Source organism: Pithys albifrons, chromosome 5 (genome assembly GCF_047495875.1).
Source record: "Pithys albifrons albifrons isolate INPA30051 chromosome 5, PitAlb_v1, whole genome shotgun sequence".
Classification (NCBI taxonomy): domain Eukaryota; kingdom Metazoa; phylum Chordata; class Aves; order Passeriformes; family Thamnophilidae; genus Pithys; species Pithys albifrons.
In genome coordinates this window covers 15,475,324-15,483,815 of record NC_092462.1, presented here as the reverse complement: position 1 = coordinate 15,483,815, position 8,492 = coordinate 15,475,324, and the positions used below count along the sequence as shown (strand labels likewise).

General features: G+C 38.6%; 1 long non-coding RNA gene across 1 annotated transcript; it reads left to right on the top strand.

Moving 5' to 3' along the window:
• Positions 1 to 1,414: 1,414 nt before the first annotated feature.
• Positions 1,415 to 8,281, top strand: LOC139671829 (uncharacterized). Its single transcript, XR_011697794.1, has 3 exons — positions 1,415 to 1,481; positions 6,232 to 6,333; positions 7,988 to 8,281. It is a non-coding gene; the product is annotated as an uncharacterized lncRNA (long non-coding RNA).
• The last annotated feature ends 211 nt before the right edge of the window (positions 8,282 to 8,492 follow it).

Here is an 8,492-nt window from a genome sequence, read left to right as displayed (position 1 = left end):
TCTCCGATTTCCTGCGTGGCTCTGATAAGAGACTGATGCAGAGACTCTCTATTTCGAGACTTCGACGGAAGAAGAAGAGAGAACAAATTCTTATTTCTCTTAGTTATACTCTCTTGTTATGTGACAAAAAACCAGTGTGGAATATCTGGGAAATGGACCTGTCCTTAGTTACCACTGGTTACCAAGGAAGGCCTGGATCCAAACTATCACAAAATGTCATTTACTTTACTGTACTTAACATTACTGGTTTGTTGGGTTTTGGGTTTTTTTTCACACAGTTACTGCTGTTTCATGTGGAAAAAGCTTCTTGTGCCATTTATCTTTATGCCTGCCTTGCATAGATAGGATAATTGAACTGCCTTAGTAAAGCATCTCGTGTCTTCTGGGTTGATTCAGTGTACTGCTCATCTTAGGATGAAGAAAGTAAAGTTGCATCAATTCCTCCCTGATCCATGTGTATCAGTGACCTTTCACAGGATGCAAAGCTTTAATTTGACTGCCGAACCCAAAAAGGCTTGAAGGAATTCTAAAACCTTTGTACAAAAAGGAGTTTAACTACTTCTCCAGTCTTGTGTGTTTCATAGTTTCAAATATGTTTCTTATGAAATTGCATGTAGGACTGTGGTCTTTATGCCTGTTTTCTTCTTGTAGGCTCAGGGAATTTTGGACCTTGCAGTTTCAACTACTGCAGCTTGCCCTGATTTGCAAGATTCTTATTTTCCAGTGAAACTTGACCACAGAAGGTAGTGCCTATTATCAGCTTCAAAAGCATACAGATCCTTCCATATGCTCATTTCCTGTTCAAATTCCTGAAAAATTATGGACCTTCACAACTCTGTTCCTACTGGGTACAGAATATTAGGAATATTCAGAGCCTACTTTGAATTTCCAAGTGTTTGTATATTTTTTAATGACTAGTAGTTATAGAGTTTACACAAAGAAACCACACAGCTCCTGGTTAAAAATGTAAAGTGTTTTAGTTTATATCTGTCCTGAAGCATCTTAAAAAGTCTTAATTTCAAGAAGGAGGCTGCTTAATGCTTTTTGACGCTCAAGACTATTGAAGGATTCTCAAATTAGAATCCCATAAATAAAACAGTCTTAATCAGTTGTTGCTTTAGAAAATCCTTGTGTGTGTTATTATAGGATGTCAGTGATAAAAAACACATTTAAGTGTGCTGAGCTCTTAGGACAGGCAAAGTAATTGTTTTCATGCAGAGACTGTGAAAACATCCTGAGAACCTAGATGGCACTATATGCTCAGAAACTGGAAGCTGCAAATAGATTTTCCATTTAATTTCTTTCTTTTCTTTATTTTTTTCTCAAGGTGGGATGAGAGCAGAAAACAACTTCGAGCTGAGAACTGAAAAAAATGAGGCTCAGGGATGAATGCAGTAGCAACATCAAGAGCAACAGTTAGAGAAATAAGTATCTCAATCAGTTTGTTTCTGAGAGTCACAGACGTGCATTATTATTCAGAGGTAGGAAAAAGTTCTGTGCTTTTTGTGACAGGCAGACCTCTTGCTTCTGTTTGCAAAGTCTTATATTTCATGTATTTATTTGTATATAAGTCTCAACCCAGTTTTATGCTCGTCTGATTGTCCCACTCTGCTCAGTTTTGGGCACCACAATATAAAAAAATACATTAAGCTATTAGGGAGTGTCCAAAAGAGAGCAATGAGGATAATGAAACATCTGGAGGAGAAACCCTACAGGGAGTGGCTGAGGACACTTGATATGTTCAGCCTGGCGAAGAGGAGGAGACAACATTGCAGTTACAACTTCCTCGTGAGGCGAAGTAAAGCAGCAGGCACTGATTTCTTTGCTCCTGTGGCTACCCACAGGACTCAAAGCTGAGTAACAGGAGGTTTAGGTTGGATATCAGGAAAAGGCTTTTCCCCCAGAGTGTGTTTGGGCCCTGGAACAGGCTCCCCAGGGAAGCGGTCACAGCACCAACCCTGACAGAGTTCAAGTGTTTGGACCAATGCTCTCAGGGACATGGTGTGATTCTTGGGTTGTCCTGCACATTGATTTGGGCTCAATGATTCTGATGGGTCCCTTCCAACTCAGCATATCCTGTGATTCTGTGAGTTTGTTCTGAGAAACACTTTTGGCTTCATTTATGCTGACCATTGTTCCTCAATTGTCTTTGTGAACTGTCTTTTTTGTTCAACCTTGACATGGCTTCTGTCAGAACCCCAGAAAAAGCTTATGAGTGAGGGTGTAATGCTTAGTCAAAGCATTCCATACTAACCCCTTATGACTTCTAATTACTTCTTTGAAGAGGTGGTGTTTCACAGATATATAATAGCTGAACACAACTGGGCTTTGGGAGGAGCTCCCTTTCTTTGTCCTAGTATAAAGTAGTATAAATCTTTCAGAGGTTTGGAACAGGGCATGTGCCTTACTCATATACAGAACTGTCATGGTTCTTAATGGTATTTCTCCCTTTTGGTCCTCTTGTACTTTTGCAAAATGAAGTAATTTTTTCCCAAGTTTTCTGGGGAAAAAAAAAAGATACCAAAGATACCTTCAGCTGTGGGTATTTGTCAGGATTCTAATTCATCCCTCTTCCTACAGGGCCACTTTCATAAGGTCATCCGCCTCATTTTTCTAAATGTTTAGCTATAATCTTTGTTTTAATATTTCACATATATATATATGTATTTATATATATATAAAGGGGGGACTGTGAGAGGTAGAGACAATAGAAATGGATTTTGAATAAAACTGAGCAATTTCCTAATCCTTTCTAGATTATTTTTCCCCCTATTTAATTTTAAGCCACAGAAAGTCATTCTAGCTCCAGAAATAATTAGGATCTGACTAACCTACTTATAACTTCAGTGATTGAAACTTGCTAATAGTTCTTGATAGTGTGTGTGTGTGGCTTGGCTTTGTGAACAAAGATTTGGGAAGGGCTGTCTCCACGTGGCTGTGCCCTTCCAGCCTGCGCAGTGGATTTTAGGTGAGGCTCAGCGTGCGCAGAACTGGCGCCACCGTTTAAGTCCTGAGGTTCATCTGCCACGGCTGAGCGAGCTTGGACAGTGCCAGTGAAGTCCTCAGGACTAGAACCTACAGCACCCGGCATTTCCCAGGAGGTCTCCCATCCAAGTACTAATCCGGGGCTGACCCTGCTGAGCTTCCGAGATCTGATGGGATCGGATGTCAGGGAGGTGATGGCTCTTTTTGTTTCTCTGGTCAAAGTCCATGCTTACAATACAAATAGCATTTTATCATGTTAGTCAAATACAGATCTTAAAGTTCTTTAATCAATATAGATTAGTAGTTCTGAAATGTTTGTGAAGTAATAAAAATCCTAGTATTGTGATATGGATTTACTTCAGATGCCTACAGAGTTAAAAACTCTAACTGCAGTATATTTTTAGCCATATTTATATATCAGAAAAAATATTCAAGCTCAGAAGATGCAAATGGTTAAAACTGAATTATATAAGCTAAATATATGGAGAGTCTAGTCCAGTTCTCTGGTTTCTTATGGTTGAAGTTCATGTCGTTAATTTTTTCAAGCTCTTAATGTCATGCTGTGTAGAAAAGAGATCTCACAGACATGCACAGTGGGTTAGCCCTGTACTTTCGTATGCTGTAACATGACTGTAGCATGTGTTAAGTTAATCCTGGTTTTTAAAATATGCCATTGCTGCTGATGAAGAAAAGCCACTCTTGAAACTGTAAAATACACGAAAACCAGTACATACCCATTTAACTTCCAAACAATGATTAATATATGCTCTTAAATTACTGTGTATTGTAGTTCCAGCTACTGATTCGTCAAACTGATGCCTTAAGAGACCCTAGAAAGCAGGACTCCAAGCCAAGTTTGTGTAGGATAAGATAAAAAGGTAGATTCTTTAATGTCTAGTCTTAGGGCCTTCAGGAATACATGACGACGTGCCTCCCTGAACACTGATTTCCATGGTTTTTATAATATTGTCCACCCAATCCCCTGTTCACACATCTCTTGGTCCAGCCCTCTTCCGAGACACACCATGTCAGGACTTGAGTCAGGGGGACAGTGGGACCCTCTTTCCATTATTATCCTCTTCTTCAGCACATGTAGGGCTCTTGGAGCTTTTCCAGTGTTCTTAGACCTAAGGTTGTTGGCTTATGCTTATGTCTTGCACTGCAGTCCTTCTGATATTCTTCAGCCTCCTACCTTGAAAAAAAGTCTAAATAACTAGTGGAATTTTAGACATTGATATGGAATAGGGGTTATAATACATAAACATTGAACTTAAGCTGCCAGAAATATTAACACGCTAAATCCACATTTTACTACAGTTACAAGTACTTCTAAAATCTATGAAAATGAAAAAATCAAAAATAAAAATATCCCGAGGCATCAGTACTAAACTTCAACTAATGTGTGTGTTACTAGCTGTCATGAATGTGAGGAGAACCATGAAAAAGAGATCTCTTTGTAAATGTTCAGAAGTATTTTCCCGCATTTACAAACAGAAGAAAATAAGCTGCTACAATTCTCTTACATTTGGGTATTTTGGGGTTGGATTTCTAAAATTAGGTTTTATGAATTCCACAATGTACGGAGGTCACTGCTGTATTCTAACAATGTTGAATGAAGTGTTTTATCTAAATGTTGAAACAAACTAACTGACTATCTAAGTATTAGAATTGCATGGTTATGTACAGTGACAAAATGAGTAATTTCAATAGGAGAACTAGATTTTTCATGTGCTATTTCCCATATGTTCAAATTTTAGTGAAATGTAAAACCTTACCTTAGAATTTGTCAGTTGAGCTAAGTAATGGATAAGAGATAATGGACAAGTGGGAGGGGGGGAGGCAGGGGAGGGAGTTTGATGTTGTAGGGTGTATATTTTCACCTTGGTGAGCTTGGTAGTGGAGGAATTGATATTTAATATTTTTCATTAACTTCCACAGTAAACAATTTCTTGTCGTACTCAAAGGTTTGGTGTAATGGGGAAGGTACAGTTCATGAAAGGGAAAACTGTCAAGAATGAGTAGAATAAATTAAGTAGCTTGTACATTTGGGCAGGCAGATTTCAACGGCTATGCTGCTTCTTGGGTGCAAGCAGGGAAGCCTAAGCCCTGGTTCTGCTAGATTGTAGTTCTCACAGGTTCTACAGGTACTTTTAGGAAGGTCTACAATGAAGCTACTGGAGCATAAATATGTTTAAGGAGAACACTTGACTGGATTATTGAGTCTCTAGAGCTCAGCAGGTGATGCATTAAGTGAATAGGTCCTTCAATGTGCTTGACTTGTATCTCCATTGTTAATGGAAGTGAGGATACTCTTTGCTGACCTCAGCCTAGCAGTGTTCTCTATGTGTATCATGTGAGGGTTTTGATGCAGATATATATGAATATGGTAAGGGTCAGTGTCTAGGTTAATGTGCCCAACTCTCTCTTTCTGTAAATGATTGGGCATGTAAATTCACATCTTAATTCTTCTAACAAGTGCTAAGAAGATGGAGTCAGACATTTCTCAGTGGTATCCAGTGAAAGGACAAAAAGGGGCAAAGACCACAAACTAAAATATAAGGACCATTTGTTTAATCACAAGAAAAAAATATCCCTGTGAGGGTGGTCAAATAGTGAAGCAACTTTCCCAGGGAGGTTGTGGAGTTTCCATCCTTCAAGACTGAAAAATCCCCTGAACATGGCCCTGATTTGAGTAGTGGGGTGTGGACTAGATCCTTTCCAACTGGAATGCCTCTGAGATTCTACGTTATCCTTTCTTAGTACTGTTGCATTTTTTTGCAGCTGATAATTCAAAGGTATAACAGAAAACATTAGAGAAAGCACTTGTGTTTTATTTCACTGGGGTGTATTTCTTTGCATGCCCATGTCCTAGTTCAGGAAGCCGAGACCAGTTTATCACTGTGTGGATGTGATCAAAGCTGTGTATTCTAAACTCTCTATGTCAGTTCTCCTGAACTTCTAACAATGGACCATTTGCAACAGCTGCCCAGGGCACACCTGACCTCGCAGGATGTAAACTGGATGTTAAAGAAGCCTGTGAGATAGGAGCTGTGATAACTCCCCTCCAGGAAGTCATTAGCACCTCCACACCCAGCCCAAGGGGATGTGTCTGCTAATGGACCATCACCACCTCCAAATATATCCCATGACTCACAAAGTTAGATCACCCACTGTGGAACTCTCCACCCTGGGGGAGGTATTGGGCATTCCCACCTGAAACTGAGAGTATATTATCTTGGGGTTTAGGGACTTCTGAGACCACTCACCAGATTCAAAGGAGGACCAGAACCTCGACAGGACTGCGACCACCACTCTTGACCAGACTGCGACCATCATCTGCACCAGCAGGTTTTTTCCTTCCTTTTACTTTGGTCTCACAGGGGAACTACAGGGGGTCTCAGTACCAGGGCTAATGAACACCCTTCTGTTTATGGCCCAGGGTGCTGAGTTACACTTCTGGGGTTTGTGGGGCAAAACCAATTTCTCTGTGTATCATTGCATTCAATTTTAATATTTTTATTAAATTGTAACTCTGACTTATAATCTCTTTTGTGTTGGGTTCAGTTCTCCTGCTGGTTTACCTTTAAACCAGCACAGCCCAGTTTACTGTATGTGAGTTATTGCCATTCTGTATTTGGATTGCTGTGCCAGTAATCTTTAATGAAGCTGACAGCTGATTTTATTATCAGGTGATTTACCCTAAATTACATGTGATCCTTTCCCTGGATCTTATTTCTGAATGTCCAGAATTGGAACATTATATGCCTTTTCAGTCTGAACCAATCTTGCACTGAACATTTATAGTGTAAAACCTCCTAGTCTTGTAAAACATAGCAGAAGATCTTTTAATGGTTGCTTTTAATATTAATGGGAGTTTAATACTTCTGTCAAGGGGAAGAAGGATCTTTTGTCAATGTGCACATGTACAAACACATTCATTAAAGGAATTCTTAACATTTGTATTAAAATAAATACAAGTAAGACACTGGTCACATTTCAGGGACATTTTGAAGGTGTTAATAAGAATAGAGAAGCGTAAGAAATAACAGTTACTCTAGCAAACTATACTCTGTCTCTAAGAGCCACTCTCCATGCTATAACAATATATATGGTTTGATGACATGGAAAAACAGAAGACTATTTCAAAAGAATTTTGTCATCCTGTGCAGACTTCAGGCAAATTTTATACTATCATTTTCCTTCTCTAGACATTGTAAAATGCAGCACATATTTTATGTACTGTGTGTTACTTCAAAAATTGAAAGCAAATCCAGGATTGCGGCAGTTTGTTGCATATTTTTTTCAAAGTTTCCTTACAGTCATACAAACTGTTGAAATATATAACAGTATGAGTTGTGCGTCCCACTCTGCAAAAGTATTAAACTTAATCTAATTTTTAAGAGTAACCTTAACCCCATCAAATATGTGTCTAGTTTATTCTTCACACTTTTAAATAAGGATGATTAGCCATAATCCCTAACTCTGTTACAGTCAGATTTTGTGCCTAATTATCTACTAAGAGGTTTTTTAACTGTACATATATTGCATTTTTTTTCTTTTTTTTCCAAGTGCCATGGAGAACAATTAAATTGCAATTTTTATAATAGGTTTTTAATGGTGGAAAATTTTTGTGGGTCCTCCTTTGACGTTGTTTCTCTAGACCAAATCTTTCAGTGTTTCTTCATATGTGATTAAAACCCAAACTGCTTTTATCAGTTTTATTGTATTCCTGAAGAAGCTTGTTTGTGTCTTGTTGTTGTTTTTTTTCTGAAATGCAGTACCCACCTTAAGCACAGTCATCTAGGTAGCATTAAAAGCCCTGACTTGCAGAAATATATTACCTGTGCTCTCTGTACTAACACATGCTATTATGACTTCTCATTTCCTGTGGGAGCAGTTTATTGCTCACTCATAATTGATTTATTTTCCAGCTGTAAAATGTAGACTAATCTGATATTTCTAACTTTATATTTGTGCAATGACTTTTTTTTCATCTCACTAGTTCTAGGTATTTTTGTGGCATGATCAAGCAAAATGGGAAACTTGAAGAAAAATATCAACAAAGTGTAGATAAAAGAAGAGCATCCATTAAGGTGTTTGAATGTACCCAAAGGAAGGCAACAAAGCTGGTGAAGGGCTTTCTGAGGAAGGAACATTGAGAGATGATGACCTCTTTCCTCTGGGATCAAGTGATAGAGTGTGCAGGAACCACTCAAAGCTGCACAAGGGACATTTGGAAGCATTTCTTTTCTGAGAGGATGGTCGAACACTGGAACAGGCTCCCTAGAGAGGTGGTCAATGCCCGAGGCTAGTCAACTGGACTAGATGGTCACTGTAGGTCATCTCTATCTGGGATTGTTCTATTCAATATCATGGATTTTCCTTAAAAATGTTTAAGTAAATGAAAACATGAGACAATTTTTGTGTGTAAAATTAGGATAAGCTCATGAAAACAGGGACTTTTTTTCCATAAAAATCACTTTCACAATAGCAAGGATAGAAGATCT